This window comes from Myotis daubentonii, chromosome 7 (assembly GCF_963259705.1).
Source record: "Myotis daubentonii chromosome 7, mMyoDau2.1, whole genome shotgun sequence".
Taxonomy (NCBI): Eukaryota; Metazoa; Chordata; class Mammalia; order Chiroptera; family Vespertilionidae; genus Myotis; species Myotis daubentonii.
Window position 1 is genome coordinate 40,679,496 of NC_081846.1, and position 16,907 is coordinate 40,696,402.

Below are 16,907 nucleotides of genomic sequence, written 5' to 3' on the forward strand. Positions count from 1 at the left end.
TAAATATCAAGTAAAAACACCATGACAAGTTGAAGAGAGACCACAGAAGGAAGGAAAAAGCTTTACATTTTAGTACCTTTAATAGCACTATTTTCCTGCTTTTTCAACAAGGGCTCTTCCTATTTATATTGTACCAGGCCCCATAAATTATGTATTTGGCCCTCAGTATTTGTGTGAGAGGGAGAGGTGGATAAGAAAAGAGAGAGAAGGCACACATCCAAGTGTTTCAACTCAGGAGATAAATATAAACTGATTATGTGTGTGCCAGGCACACAGCCCTGTACTAGGCCTGGATACCAATCTGAAGACAGAGTGCACTTTGGCTAGCGGAGAATGGTGAGTCATATCTAAAACTTGTTGAGTTTAAAATAACAGCAGAACTTTCAAGTAGAAATATCTAAAAAAAAAACAGCTTATTTTGTGTTGTGCAACTAAAAAACATTAAGTTGGAAATATCAATTTGAAAGTAATTTGCATAGAGTAATAGATGTTATCATAGCAACACAAAAATGAACTATGTAAGACTAAACTATAAATATGTATCATTTATACAAAGCAAAACCAAAAGCACTACTGAAGGACACTGGAACAGAAGACTCAAACAAATCAAAAACACATTATGTTCTTGGATTGGAAGACTCAGCACCATAAATATATCAGTTCTCAAATTAATCTATAAGTTTAACCTGATCCCAATCAATATAACAATAAGAACTTTTAAAATTTAGAACTGGACATGATGATTCTAAATTTATGTGTAAAATTTCATATGCAAGAATATCTTGGAAAATTTCAGAAAAAAAAAGAAAAATGAGAAGAGACTTTCTACTATATAAAATATAATATGGTAGTTAAAATAGGCTGGAGCATGTTCATCAATAAAACACCATACACAAAAATAAACTCAAAATGGATAAAGGACTTACATGTAAGACGGGAAACCATAAAATACTAGAGGAATTCAAAGGCAACAAAATTTCAGACATATGCAGAAGCAATTTCTTCACCGATAAAGCTCCTAGGGCATTGGAAACTAAAGAGAAAATAAACAAATGGGACTACATCAAAATAAAAAGTTTCTGCACAGCAAAAGAAACCATCAACAAAACAACAAGAAAGCCCACTGCATGGGAGAACATATTTGCCAATGTTATCATCAATAAGGGTTTAATCTCCAACATTTAAAGGGAACTCATACAACTTAACAAAAGGAAGATAAACAATCCAATCAAAAAATGGGCAAAGGACCTAAATAGATACCTTTCAAAAGAGGACATTCAGAAAGCCAAGAGACATATGAAAACATGCTCAAAGTCACTAATCATCTGAGAAATGCAAATCAAAACAACAATGAGGTACCATCTCACACCTGTCAGAATGGCTATCATCAACAAATCAACAAATGACAAGTGCTGGAGAGGATGTGGAGAATGCAGACTGGTGCAGCCACTATGAAAGACAGTATGGAGTTTCCTCAAAAAGTTAAAAATGGAACTCCCATTTGACCTAGTGATCCCACTTCTAAGAATATATCCCAAGAAACCAGAAACACCAATCAGAAAGGATATATGCATCCCTATGTTCATAGCAGCACAATTTGCCATGGCTAAGATTTGGAAACAGCCTACGTGCCCATCAGCAGATGAATAGATTAGACTACTGTGGTACATCTACACAATGAAATACTATGCTGCTGTAAAAAAAGAAGGAATTCTTACCATTTGCAACAGCATGGATGGAACTGGAGAGCATTATACTAAGTGAAATAAGCCAGTCAATGAAGGAAAAACACCACATGATCTCACTCATTTATGGATAATAAAGACCATTATAAAGTGATTAATAAAAATAGATACAGAGACAGAGCAGCATCGAACAGACTGTCAAACTACAGTGGGAAGGCCAGGGAGGGCTAGGAGCGGGGAGGGGGGCGGGGAGATAAGAGATCAACCGAAGGACTTGTATGCATGCATATAAGCATAACCAATGGACACAAGACACTGGGGGGTAGGGGAGACCGGGGGAAGGTCAAGGGGGGAAAAAAAGGAGACATATGTAATACTCTTTGTAATACTTTAAGCAATAAAACAAAATTTTAAAAAATAAATTTAAAAAAACATAACAGAAGCATCCTGAAATAGAACACAAGAGTTGATAAAAATGGCACTTAAAAATGAACAGGAAAGTAAAATTATTCAACAAATAGTGTTGTAGCAAGTGGAAAACAATTAGAAAAAAAATAGGGTTCTGACTTTATACTTTGCATGTAAGTGAATTTCAGATAGATCAAAGATCTAGGCATAAAAACAAACCCATAAAAGTACAAGAATAAAAATGGAAAAATGTTTTAAATAATATCAGCATGGCCAGGGTTTTCAAAGTATAACATAAAGCTCAGACACCATAGGGAAGTGATATGTAAATATGTTTATGCTAGAGGCCCGGTGTACGAATTCGTGCACAGGTGGGGTTCCTCGGCCTGTCCGACGATCGGGCAAATCAGGGCCATCTCGCCCAGTTCAGATCAGGGCCGGCCAGCGGGGAGCAGGGACCGCAGGAGGTTGGCCGGCCTCAGGAGGTTGGCTATGGGAGCACACTGACCACCAGGGGGCAGCTCCTGCATTGAGTTTCTGCCCCCTGGTGGTCATTGTGCATCATAACGATCAGTCCACCAGTCATAATGGTCACTTAGGCTTTTATATATAGAGAGATAATAATCACAGAAATTCTGAAGGAAACAAAACCATACTATGTAAACTAAAAAATTGAGAACTAATTTATACAACATATATCAGAATCAAATTCCAATAAATTAACAAGAGAAAAGACCAATTATTCAATATAATATCAAAGTGAGGACAGAAATTGATATAAAAAATAGTAAAAAGGAAATAGATTGCTTTTGAACCAGTAAAAAAGATGCCAGTCCTCACCCAATTATATGTTACAATACTATCTTTCACTTCCCGGACTGGTAAAAGCCAAAACAATTTAGATAGATAGATAGATAGATAGATAGATAGATAGATAGATAGATAGATAGATAGATAGATAGATAGATACTGATTTCAGAGAGGAAGGGAGAGAGAATGAGAGAGAGAAACATCAATGATGAGAGAGAATCACTGATCGGCTGCCTCCTACATGTCCCACATTGGGGAATCAAGCCTGCAACCCGGGCATGTACCCTGACCAAGAATCAAAACATGACCTCCTAGCATGCATATAAGATTAACCAATGGACATAAGACCCCGGGGGGTAGGGGAGGCCAGGGGATTGTCAAGGGTGGGGGAAAAAAGGAGACATATGTAATACTCTTTGTAATACTTTAAGCAATAAAACAATAAAAAACAAAAACAAACAAACAAAAAAAACATGACCTCCTACTTCATAGGTCAATGCTCATCACAGCCACACCAGCCAGGCCAAAAGAAATTTTTAACAAGCATTTTATACCAAGTGTGCTGGAGGGGTATAAATTGGTACAACCTCAATGAAAGGCAATTTCACAATAATCATTCCAAATAACAAGTGCACATATTTTCTTACCTAGCAATCCTAGTCCTAAGTACTTATCTTACTAGTACAAAATGATGTTCATAATAGATCATAATAAACTTAAAGGAAATGTTTAGCATTAGAGGACTATTTTAAAAAGTTATGATATATTCAAATAATGAAATACAATGCTGTCTTATGTGTACTGGTAGGAAGAAATCGCCATAATCTGTTATTCAAGTGAAAAAATAATGTTTAGAATAGCATACACAGCATGCTAATATTTGTGGGGAATATTATATATATAATTTATATTTATATATTATCGTGTAAACTCATATATTTGTAAATGCATAGAATATGCTTAGAAGACTCTGCAGGAGCCTGTGATAGTGAGTGCCTTCCTGGAGAGAAACTGGATGGCTGGGTGTCAGTAGAAAAAGAGACTTATTTTTCCCTGTATATAATCTGTACTTTTAAAATTGATATTGTGTAACTATATTACTCAGAAAAAGTATTTTTAGATTAAGAGGATCAGTCTTTAATGGCATTGAAATATTTGGAATAGATTAGATCTCTGAGTGTAAGGACATTGGCATAAAAAGGCCAATGACCATGACAAATGTCTCTATTTGAAGGAGAAAGAAGTGTCAGTTAGACACCATGGAGAAATTAATTGAGAAATAGTAAATAGGATAAAACAGCATCACAGACATTGAAAGAGAAGTGTTTGATAAGGAAATCAAGTTTTCTAAAGGAAAAGATAAATACATTTATCTATAAAATAATTGTAAATCTTTGTATATCTATCTTTGTAAAAAATACATGGCAGACAAAAAAGATCAATATACTTAATACTGTATAAAGGAAGAATACAAATTTTAAAATATGCTAATAGAAAATGATCAAAAACACAAAGGGGCATTCATAAAAGAAAGAACTACAAATTTTTAATATATGTATTAACTTGTAATTCAGAATATTCAAATTAAAAGAAGACATTTTTGCCCATACACTTAGAAAATAAAAACATTTTAATGCAATCCTCAGTGCTAATGGGACCATCAATTGTGACAGTATATTTAGAAAGCAGTTTGTCAATATGTATCAAGAAACTTTATAAATGTTCATATATTTGACAGCATAATTTCCACTTCCAGGAATTTCTATTAAGGAACTAATCAGAGTGATGTAATGTTATATATGAAAGGATGTTCATTACAACATATGATAGCAAAACAAAAGTCAATCTCAGCGTTCATCATTGGGTAATTAAAGTAAGTATAGTTCATTGATAGTATCAAACACTATGTAGTCATTAAAATTATATATTCAAAGTTTATTTCATTATGAAGAACTGTGCTCACAGTTAATTGTGAAAAGCAGGATATAAAGCCCTAGCCCGTGGTTGGCAAACTGGGGCTCTCGAGCCACATGCAGCTCTTTGGCCCCTTGAGTGTGGCTCTTCCTAAGCCTTAGGAGTACCCTAATTAAGTTAATAACAATGTACCTACCTATATAATTTAAGTTTAAAAAATTTGGCTTTCAAAAGAAATTTCAATCGTTGTACTGTTGATATTTGGCTCTGTTGACTAATGAGTTTGCCGACCACTGCCCTAGCTTGTTTGGCTCAGTGGATAGAGAGTCGGCCCACAGACTTAAGAGTCCTGGGTTCAATTCCGGTCAAGGGCACGTACGTTGGTTGCAGGTTATCCCGGCCCTGGTTGGGGTGCGTGCAGGAGGCAACCAATCAATGTGTCTCTCTCACATTGATGTTTCTCTCTGTTTTTCTCCCTTCCACTCTTTCTCTAAAAAAAAAAAGCAGGATATAAATAACATTCTATATAGGGTATGAAAAAAATTTCCAAAAATATGCACATATGCATAGCTCATGTATTTTTATTTTTTTAAATTATAGTTGACATTCAATATTATTTTATACTAGAGGCCCGGTGCACAAAATTTGTGCACTTTGGGGGGGGGGCGGTCCCTCAGCCCGGCCTGTGCCCTCTCACAATCCCGGAGCCCTCAAGGGCTGTCCAACTGCTGCAGAGGCCAGAGAGTCTCCCACCACTGCCGCTGCACTCGCCAGCCATAAGGCTGGCTTCTGGATGAGCGGCACTCCCCCTGTGGGAGCGCACTGACCACCAGGGACAGCTCCTGCATTGAGCATCTTCCCCCTGGTGGTCAGTGCATGTCATAACAACTGGTTGACTTTGCCCCTTGGTGGTCAGTGCTCATCATAGCGAGCAGTTGAGCACCCTTAGCATATCATTAGTATATTACATTTTGATTGGTTGAAAGGACAACTGGACATCCGGACACATAGCATATTAGGCTTTTATTATATAGAACTAGAGGCCCGGTGCACAAAAATTTGTGCACTCGGGAGGAGGAGGGGTCCCTCAGCCCAGCCTGTGCCCTCTCACAGTCTGGGACCCTCAGAGGATGACCACCTGCTGGCTTAGGACTGCTCCCCGAGGGATTGGGCCTAAGATGGCAATCAGACATCCCTCTGGCAGCCCGGCAGCCCTCGGGGATGTCCACTTGCCAGCGGGGAGCAGACCTAAGCTGCAGTCGGACATCCTTAGCACTGCTGAGGTGGCAGGAGAGGCTCCCACTACCACTGCTGTACTGGTAGCCATCAGCCTGGCTTGTGGCTGAGCAGAGCTCCCCCATGTGGGAGCGCACTGACCACCAGAGGGCAGCTCCTGCATTGAGCGTCTGCCCCCTGGTGATCAGTGTGTGTCATAGTGACCAGTCATTCCCAGTCTTTCTGCTGTTAAGGTCAGTTTTCATATTACCCTTTTACTATATAAGATAGAGGCTTGGTGCACGGGTGGGGGCCAGCTGGTTTTCCCTGAAGGGTGTCCCGGATCAGGGTGGGGGTCCCGCTGGGGTGCCTGGCCAGTCTGGGTGAGGGGCTGATGGCTATTTGCAGCTAGTCACACCCCCTTCAGGGTGGGGGTCCCCACTGGGGTGCCTGGCCAGCCTGGGTGAGGGGCTGAGGGCCATTTTCAGGCTGGCCATCGACTGAAGCTCCCAGCCTCTCCTTTTTTTCTTTTCTTTTTTTTTTTTTCATTCTGGGATTTATTTACCTCCTATGGCTGTCACTGGAGCTGAGTGCCGGCTTTAGCTCTGAGGCTCGGCTCCAGCTCTGAGACCTCGGCTGCTGAAAGTAGGTATCTGGGTTTGTTTGGGTTCTATAATTGTAACACTGTTGCGGTCCTGCTCGCTCCAGCTCTGACAGCTGAAAGCAGGTTTCTGGGGATTGTTTAACTTCTATAATTGCAACATAGTTGCTTAGAGTGCAAGCTCAGAGGCCAGCAGTGGCAGGCGGGGGAACTTGACTTCCTCTATCACTGGAGCAAGCAAGCCTCCTGTTTCACTTCAGCTGCCTGGCTGCCAGCCGCCATTTTAGTTGGCAGTTAATTTGCATATCTCGCTGATTAGCCAATGGGAAGGGTAGCAAAGTTACGGTTAATTACCATGTTTCTCTATTATTAAATAGGATTACGTGTTGATTGGTTGAACAGTCAACTGGTCACTAGACTACCAGACACATAGCACATTAGGCTTTTATTATATAGGCTTCCCTATGCTGTTCTTTACATCCTTGTGACTATTTTATAACTATCCATCTGTACTTCTCAATCCCTTTCCCTTTTTCACCCAGCCCCTCCACAACCTTCTCTTCTGGCAATCATCAGTTTGCTTGCTGTATCTATCAGTCTGTTTCTGTTTTGTTTGTTCACTTATTTTATTCTTTATATTGCACATGTAAGTGAAATCACTGATATTTGTCTTTTTCTGACTTATTTCACTTAGCATAGTATCTTCTCGGTCCATCCATGTTGTCACAAAGGTAAGATTTCATTCTGTTTATGGCAAAGTAATATTCTATTGTATACAGGCATAGGCAAAAGTGGGTTTACAGTTGTTCATATGGAAAGTAATACAACAAATTAATAAATAATAATTTATTCACAACTGTAAACCTACTTTTGCCCACCCCTGTATATGTACCACTTCTTCTTTATCCAATGTATATCAATTGGGCACTTCGGTTGCTTCCATATCTGGGCTATTGTAAATAACACTGCAATAAACACTGTTTTGGATTAATTCTGATAAATATCCAGAAGTGGAATGCTGGGTCATATGATAGTTCTATTTTTAATTTTTTGAGAAACCTCCATATTGTTTTTCTCAGTGGCTGAACCCATTTGCAATCCCACCAAAACAACACTGGGGTTCCCTTTACGACAAATCCTGGCCAACACTTGTTGTTTGTTGATTTTTTGATGATAGCCATCCTGACAGGTGTAAAGTGATATATCATTTCAGTTTTAAATTGCATTTCTTTGATGTTCAGTGATGTTGAGCATCTTTTTATAATCTACTAAAGGCCCAGTGCATGAATTCATGCATCAGTGGGGTCCCTTGGCATGGCCTGTGGGGATTGTGTCAAAACCAGCAGTCCAGCGCAGCCCGCCTCTCCTGCCTGCCGCCCCTGCTCATCCCGGCCCCACTGCACCTGCTGTGGGCTCACACCCAGTCAGTTCTGTTCAGGAGAGGCTCGTGCTGCCGTAGCAGTGCCCGCCAGCTGTAAGCCTTGCCTCTGGCACCCATCCTGAGGGGTTGGGGGGGGGGTCCAGGAAGCAATCAGCTTCCCAGGCGGGCAGAGGGATGCCCTTGCCGCCCCAGGATCCAGATCCAACTGCTGACATTCACGCTGGTTGTCGGGAGCCACTTGGTGGCCACTTTTATATCATTTCTTCCTTGTGGAGTATCTAGGAAGGGGAAGCCCGTCCTGAGGCTGACTTCCAGGAGGCCGGCAGCACTGTTGGGATTGTGCAGGTGGCACTGGTCCATCAGTGCTTGGCCCATTCTTTGGAGATTGGACCTGCAGGACTATTGAGGGAGTGAGTGGCTGCCGCCAGGCTGGTGGTCTGCTTGAATGGGTTGGTCAGCTGAGCGGCACTCCCCCTGTGGGAGTGCATTGAGCGTCTGCCCCCTGGTGGTCAGTGAACATCATAGTGACCAGTCGACTGGTGGTTCAGTGCTTAGGCTTTTATATATATAGATTGGCCATCTGTATGTCCTCTTTGGAGAAGTATCTATTCAGGGCCTCTGCCCACTTTTTAATTGGATTGTTTTTTTTGTGTTTGTTTTTGGTTGTATAAATTCTTTATGAATTTTGGATAGTAACCCATTATTGGATATGTTATTGATGAAAATCTCCCATTCAGGAGGTTGTCTTTTAGTTTTATTGATGGTTTCCTTTGCTGTTCAAAAATTTTTAGTTTGATGTAGTCCCATTTGTTTATTTTTTTATTTTATTTACCTTGCCTGAGGAGATATATAAACAAAAATATTTCTCTAAAAGCAATGTCAGAGAGTTTACCACCTATTTTTTTTTTCTAGAAGTTTTATGGTTTCGAGTCTTACATTGAAGACTTTAATCCATTTTCAGTTTATTCTTGTATATGCCCCGTCCCTCTTCTCCCACTCAATTTTCCCCATAGTAAATGGAATATTACTGTTCTAATAGCTCAGACCAAAAACCCAGAGTTATCCCTGCATTCCTCTTTTTTTCCTGATACCCACATCTAATCTGTCTGGAAATGATGGTGCTCTATCTTTAACGCACAATCAGAATCTAACCACTTCCTACCACCCCCATTGCCCCCATGTTGGTCCAAGCCACCATAGTGTCTGTCCTGAATAGTAGCTCTCACCTCTCAGTGGGTCTCTGTGCTTCTACCCTCCACCCACCATCCTGCCAGGCATTCAGAGCAGTCACAGTGAGTCTTTACAAATACAAACCCACCTATCACTCCTCTGCTCCAAACCATTTAAAGCTTTTTCAGTTTGCTCAGAGCAAAAGCCTGAGTCTTTATAATTCCCTAAAAGACCTTACACAATTTCTTTCTCCTTCATCCCCTTCCCCTTAACCTCTCTTCCCTGACAGGTAGGATTTCACCTCAGGGCCTTTGATTTGTTGATTCCTCTGCTTAAAATGCTCATCCCACTGGTTGCCAGGGCTGACCAGCAGACCCTGAGTGAAGGATGAATGATTACTCTGACACAGGATTGCTGTGAAATAGAGGGCTAAGGGACTGCCTGGCTAAAGGAGCCAGACATCCTAGATCGCCTGCCTTAGCAGTTTGAGATAAAATTTATCTTTTAGACACAATCTGTAGGGTAAGTAATCTTGGGAGGACACAAGTGTCTGTAATGTCCTTTAAGCAAGGACACCTAAAGATTAAGCATTAAGATTCTAGTAAACACCCAAGGGTCTGCACATGCACAGACTTGTTTGGAAAGGTCAAGGAACAATTAGGGGCAGCCACCTTTAGCCAAACTCCCCTAAATAAGAATTTTGATAAACAGGGCAGGCTGCCTTCAGCCCACTCCTTTTTACGGAATGTCTTCCTTACAAACTTTCCAACCAAGTCTCCTGTGCTCCCCCACAACTGGTGTCGCACAGCTCCCTTGTTCACACCCCCTTCCTTTGTTCCATGGTTACCTTGGTGAGGCCTTCCTGATTATCTAAAATCCAACCTGTCTCCCCTTCTCCATTGGTTGTCCCTCCTTTATTTTTTTCCATAGCATGTATCTGACAACTTAACATTTTCCCTCTTTATCTATTTTGTCTGTCTCCCTCACTAGAATGCAAGTTCCAGAAGGGTAGAGATTTTTGTTTTATCCACTGCTATATCCTCAATTCCTAATGCAAACATCTCACAATAGAGGGCACTCAATACATATTTATTTAATGAATGAACAATATTACTGACAGTACCTATTCTTGGCAAGGGTGTGGGAAAAGAAGCCAGCTCTACCATTTGGGAGGTAAGCATAATTAGGTGCAATATAGTTAGAGGTTCTTGCTCCTTCTCACGGCGAATGCATTTGCACTTAGACCTGCTCAGTTTCACTCATGCACATCACCTGCCTTCCCTCTGCAGGATGTTGAATTTTCTGGCCCACAGGTTCTTCTCTTTTGGATCCTCACTTAAAATGGCCCCCTCTATGCTCATGTACCCACAGCAAGAATACTCAAAATTCTCCTCTAAGTAGCGTGTTTTTTAGTGCCTCTCAACCACTGTATACACTCTTTATTGTGTTTTTTGCTCCCTTTTTCTAACTATATAATCCTGACTCTTTCTTCTGGACTCAATTTTAGTGGCAAAGCCTCCAGGAAGCCTTCACTAGACAACTCGGCAGTGACTCTTCTCAGAGTCTCAATAGCGTTTTGTGTAGAATTTAATGACAACCCTAGCAGTGGGTCCCCTGCTGCATTGGAAAGTTTGGTTGGATTCCTGTCTCCCAGTTAGACTGAGAGCAAACATAATACCCTCTTCACTGTCCAGGCCTCTAAAGCAGCACCAACACTACATTTTTGGTTGCACGAACAAATAAGTCATTGAACATCTTTTCCCATGTTTGTGTTCTCTCTCACCTTTTCCAAGTAAAACGCTCCAAAGTTGGTCATATGACATGAAAATGACACACCTTCCTGCACACACCCAGGAACACAGCATCTCCAAAAACTGTTCCAGAGTAAGATATTCTTCCTTGGAAGACTGTAGACATGATTTTTGTAAAGACACGACTTTCAGGATTGTTTCTCGAGAAGGTAAGTTGAGCAGCTGCAACAGTTCTTGTCCCAGATTTGCTGCCATCATTTAAATGGAAACGTCTAGGCTGTAATTTTTCTCCTTGTCAGGAATGCTGATAGAATATGTTTCTTGGTTTATTTGCATAATATCTGTACAAAAACTTTTGGAATAAAATGGTCAACTCGGGCCCACTCTGTGGTTGCCTTTCTTCAAGTCCCCAAACAGAGACATGCTTTTCATTCCTTCCCGCTTCTCCAGATCTAAGATAGTATCAGTGAGGCCTGGACCTAGCTTGTGTCACATGTTTTGAGTACACTGATCCACAGGGCCGGAATCAAGTAACTCCACACCCTGAGAAGTGGCTCTAGCCCAGGATGACACAATCTGTATTTGTCAAATCTCCAGCTGAAATAAGAAAGCAATTGTTTAAAGGCTCTTTGTTGCATAATAATGTTTTATTCAGAAGGAGAGGAAAAGTTAGACTGATACAAAAGGCAATTCTTGCCTTTTTCTACTTTATCCCACAACCAAATCAATTCTTTACTTTTGTGTTGCTGGTGCCTCCTCCGAGTTCATGCAACGGGATTTCTCCTGAGTGGCCTGCTGTTAGGCGGCTGGAGTCACAGCTGAATTTCACACACATCTCCAAGCAGCTGGAGAGAGTGACAGAGCGGAAGGAACCTGGCAATGGGTGGAGATTATTTTTAAATGCGGTTTGTCTCTATTTTGTTCAAGAACACAGAGCTCTTGTTTTCTTCACATGTAGATAAACAAGAGCGCCATTTCTGACCATGAGAGAATTGAAGCTAGCAAGAAACATTTTAGTCTCTGGCCCCAGATTTTGAGTCTAGAGCAGAACGTATCGCTTGATCTCTGAGGTAAATGTTCTTGACCTTTGTGTTCAGGCTGTGACTGGAGCATATTAGAAAAACAAAAGGCAACCTTGTGACTTGGACCAAGCTTGTTTTTCACATTCTTTTCTGTCTTACTAATAACTGGGACCTAGCCCTATACTAAAATACCATGCAACAGAGACTAAAGAACTTCCTCCATCACTAATACTTTCTAAATGAGACCTGAATATTTCACTAGGCAGGTTGAATTGGACAGTTAAGTGCTTTTGTATCTTAAACTTTGAATAAAATATTTTTAGATCTAAATTTTCAAAACTATGATGCATGTAATAAGTAAAAATGCTCTGATCAAGCAAAATTGTATTTTTCTGCCATAATCATAAATAAATCGAAGGACTTTTCTAGGGTAGGGTTTTAAAGATGCGTTAACAAACTAGAAAAAAAGGGACTTGACCCGAAACCGGTTTGGCTCAGTGGATAGAGTGTCAGCCTGCGGACTGAGAGGTCCCGGGTTCGATTCCAGTCAAGGGCATGTACCTGGGTTGCGGGCACATTCCCGGTGGGGGATGTGCAAGAGGCAGCTGATCGATGTTTCTCTCTCATCGATGTTTCTAACTCTCTCTATCTCTCTCCCTTCCTCTCTGTGAAAAATCAATAAAATATATTAAAAAAAAGAAATAAAAGGTACTTGAGTGTAGGGTTTGAATACAAAATGAGACTAGAAATAATTTACATTCTAATGTTCATATTTGAGTGGGTAAAAACAAAATTCACAAAAATTTCCTTTTAGTGTGAGGTTTGGTTTTCTAAACCTATCTTGCACATATCTGATGAGTAGTGTTTTTTGTCGGCCTGATGATCCTTTCCCCCCTTTTCCTGATGTTCCCCTAACTCCTTCAAAGGGAACTTCCTTCCATGATGGAAGCTTCCAGTTATGCTACGGAACTCTCCTTCCCCTCCCCTTCCCCCCCATACCCCCGGCCAATCTTGTTCTGCTGGCCCAGGTGTTTGAACATTCATGTGACCCAACATACCAGCCACCCCTGATACTTTTCTACATGAGCTATCCATAAGCTAGAGGATGTACACCCAGTGCCACCCGGGACTTGTCTTCTTGTAGTAAAACAGACGGGTTTGCTGCTGTTGGAAAGATTGAAGATGAGTCAGAGAGGAACAAGAAGGTACTGAGAAAGATGCTGACTTTACTTGGGTCTCTGAAGTCCCCCCAAAGAAAGTTCTTTCTTCAATGCTCTTGAGCTACTTCAGTATTATTCCAGGAAATCCAGAGCATTGTTCCAGAAAAATCTATCATCCCTTTACTCCAATCCAGTTCAAATTGGCTTTGGTTCTTGCAACCAAAGAGTTCTGACTCAACAATACCTATTTGAACACATATAGTGTTGACATATAATGGTACTTTCTGAAATAAAATTTATTGGTGAGAACTATGAAAATTGGCAATGCTGTACTCTATTATGTAATGTATTATACATTGCCAGAAGTATTTAAAAAAATTTTCCTGGACAATTTGCTTTTAACTTGGCACCTGTTAAACTCTATTACAAAGCTTATACTAATAAGAGTGACAGTAAATTAATGCTGAAATTAGGGACCTTTCCTTAGTCTGAAATTTTGTTTCATTTTCTATTATTCAGAACTAGAGACCAGGTGCGTGAAAATTCATGCACTGGAGGCAGGGGGGGAGATCCCTTAGCCTGGCCTGCTCACAGTCTGGGAGCCTACAGGGGCGGGAAACAACCAGGCCATCAGGGAAAGGCGACGCCCCCATCACACCTCTGCTGCTGCCACTGCCAGCAGCACAAGTCTCGGCCGGCCCTGGTTACCTGAGCTTCAGGCAGCCCTGGGTGGCTGGGCACCTGCCATCCGAGGCTTGCCTGCGCCTCGGACCAGCCCTGGGCAGCTGCGGGGCTGAGGGCGGGTCCCGCCACACTGTGGGCCTGCCACCCTTGGTAGGGCTGAAAGGACTGGGGGACTCCAGCGGGACTGAGGGGACTGGGTGCTGACATCTTGTGGCTATGGGCGCTGCCATCTTTGTGATGGTGTAATGGTCAATTTGCATATTCCGTCTTTATTAGATAGGATACTTTTTCTTAAAAAATGTATTTTTATTGATTTCAGAGAGGAAAGGAGAGGGAGAGATAGAAACATCAATGATGAGAGAGAATCATTGATTGTCTGCCTCCTGCATGCACACCCCCTACTGGGGATCAAGCCCACAAACCTGGCATATGCCCTTGACCAGCATTGAACCTGGGACCTCTCAGTCTGCAGGCCAACGCTCTATCCACTGAGCCAAACCAGCTAGGTCTATTCAGAATACTTTAAAAATACTATTGATGTTTAAGAGATAAATATGTACTACTGCCTAAATTATGTAACATCTATTTATATACATACAGTTGGTATTGCAAATATTCAAATTCTTTCAGCTTATATTAATGAGTAGTCAGGAGACCTGGGTATCATCTTTGATGTTTTGTTAACTAACTCTAGAGTTGGGTGTGTTGCTTGATATCTCAGGGTCACAGGAAAATGAGGATGTTGAAATAGATAGGATATGTTCCAGCTTTAAAATCCTATGATTCCACAATTGGAAGTTAGCTTTGTTAGAAAAAGGTTTTGCTGATTTTACAAAAAAATTAAACACAGCTTTATACTCTTTCCTTTGGCCTGTTTACAAAAAATAAAAATAAAAATGTAAAAGTGTGATTGAAGGCCCATGGCGGGGGGGTGGGGTGGGGGGGAGAACTAAAACAAAAACACAAACCATAAAAGTATATTTTAAAAATATATTAGATATTTTTAACTGCCTCAGTGAAAGAGAAAAATTTTGAGCTTAGAATTAAAATGTCAAATGGAAAAACTGACACACTGACTATTCAAAGTAATTTTTAAATAAAATTATTAAGTATTTTCTTAAGAAACTGATCATGTTTTAAATGTAGATTATGAATGTTATACACCTTTAGATTTTAAAATACAATACTTGGACAACTTTTCAGAAATTGATTTTGAAAGGCTAAAGAAAGAACCACAAATTGTCTTTTTTGTTTTGTCCCTAAAGGCAAGAAGTGCAGAATGAACACCAGCCCAGTGTTGCAGTTCCTACACTGGCATCTCATAGTGTAGTGAGTGTGGTATGTTAGGCAAATTTGGTTGCAAGAAACTCAAACATGTGTCCTCAGGGAATAGGGTGTTGGGGTTTGGTTCCTGTTTGTTCAGTTTAGAAGTATACATGTGCAAATTAGAAAAACTGAGATCTCAGCCATGATAATAGGCTTCCCAGGAACAACAGAAAAGTTGAATAATCAAGCCTCCTAGGAGGAGAAATGCGAATTGAGTTTGGCTTTCTGGAACACAGAATTTGATGGATGTTCAGAACCCAAGGTATCAGAAAGAATTGGTGGGTATTTTCTTTAGATTGGGGTTCTGATCCCAATCATGTGGGGAATGTTTTAAAAATACAGATTTTGATGCCCCATTAGCAAAGATTCTTATGTAGTGAGTCTGGGGAAGTACTGGGGCCACTTTGTTTTTAAAATCTCCCAGTTAGATTTTGAATACCCTGCTCTCTGTGTGGCCTGATTTTGCTTTTCTCTTGATGTCTGCTTTGTGATTAGCCCACTACCCTTTGGCTCCCTCAGCTTTTACTATTATGTGCCTTTTCTGGACTACAGACTCACTGCCTCCCCTTCTTCAAGCCTTAGCTCAGATGCCACCTTCTCAGTGAGGCCTTCTCTGTTCCTATTATTAAAAATTGGACCCCACCCCCTTGGCAGTTCTAGTCCTCTTCCCTGCATTATATTTATCCAACACTTATCACCTTCTAAGATTTTGTTTGCCTTATTTATTGTTTATTGCCTTTCTCATCCACCAGAATGCAAGTTCCATGTGGCAGAATTTTGTGGATTTTGCTCATATTGCATTCTCAGCCCCTAAACCAGAGAAGATGCTTAATAAATATTTATTGAATGGGTGAGTTAATGGATGTGTGAAGGGATGTTTTCTGCTTATCATTGGCTGGTATTAACATCTGCTCACTGGTGATGTCACCCATGGCCACCACCCTCTGTGCCTCCTTTTGTTTTTAGCTTCCCCAGTTGATTGTCTGATGGGACCAGCTTTTTGGAATTGAGTTTTTCCCCCAGGTCATTTCTGAATAGATATGACTTGACTGTTTATAGGTCAGGTGCCCTCCTAGAGCTAAAGAGTACTGCCTGGGGACACCAGTTCAGCAGGGGCTGTGTGGAGGCAGTTTCTCCAAGAAGTAGGTTTTGGTGCAGAGTGAGCGTTCAGTACATTACCTAACCCTGCTGAGTTCAGGAAAATGGCATTGCAGTACCTGTTTGTCTTAGCTTAGTGAGTTTTTCAGAAGTTCCAGGGAGCAATGTACACTATAAAGCAAACTGTGTGTGAGAAGCGATATAATTTTAGATGATATTTAAATGTAGTATTTAATAAAAAGCCTAAGAGAAGTTGTAGGGGAGAAATTAGGAATTGAGGAAGTTGTTGCTTCAAGAAACTTTGGAATTCTTCCTCCCACCCCTGAATATTTTTTAAATGTTATTCTCATTTCACTGCTTTCTATTTGATAGGGGCTCCTGGTACATAAACTTCCAAAACAGTATTTAAGAAGAGCAAATGCAAAGATCTGCACGCAGTCTCCAAAACTAAACTGCACAAATACAGATGGGAGGGGATAGAGTTTTATAGCTGTTTGCATGCTAAAGACTGAACAAATATTTTGGGGATATCTTTGTTTGTTTTTAGTTGGCAAAAACAATGTTTATAAAAATAGCATGGGATGGTAGAAAAATATTAATCAAACTGAATTTTGAAATATCATTCAAAGAATGCAGAAAATTGTACTTCTCTACTCCTCCCTTTATAGCTGGAATGTTGGAG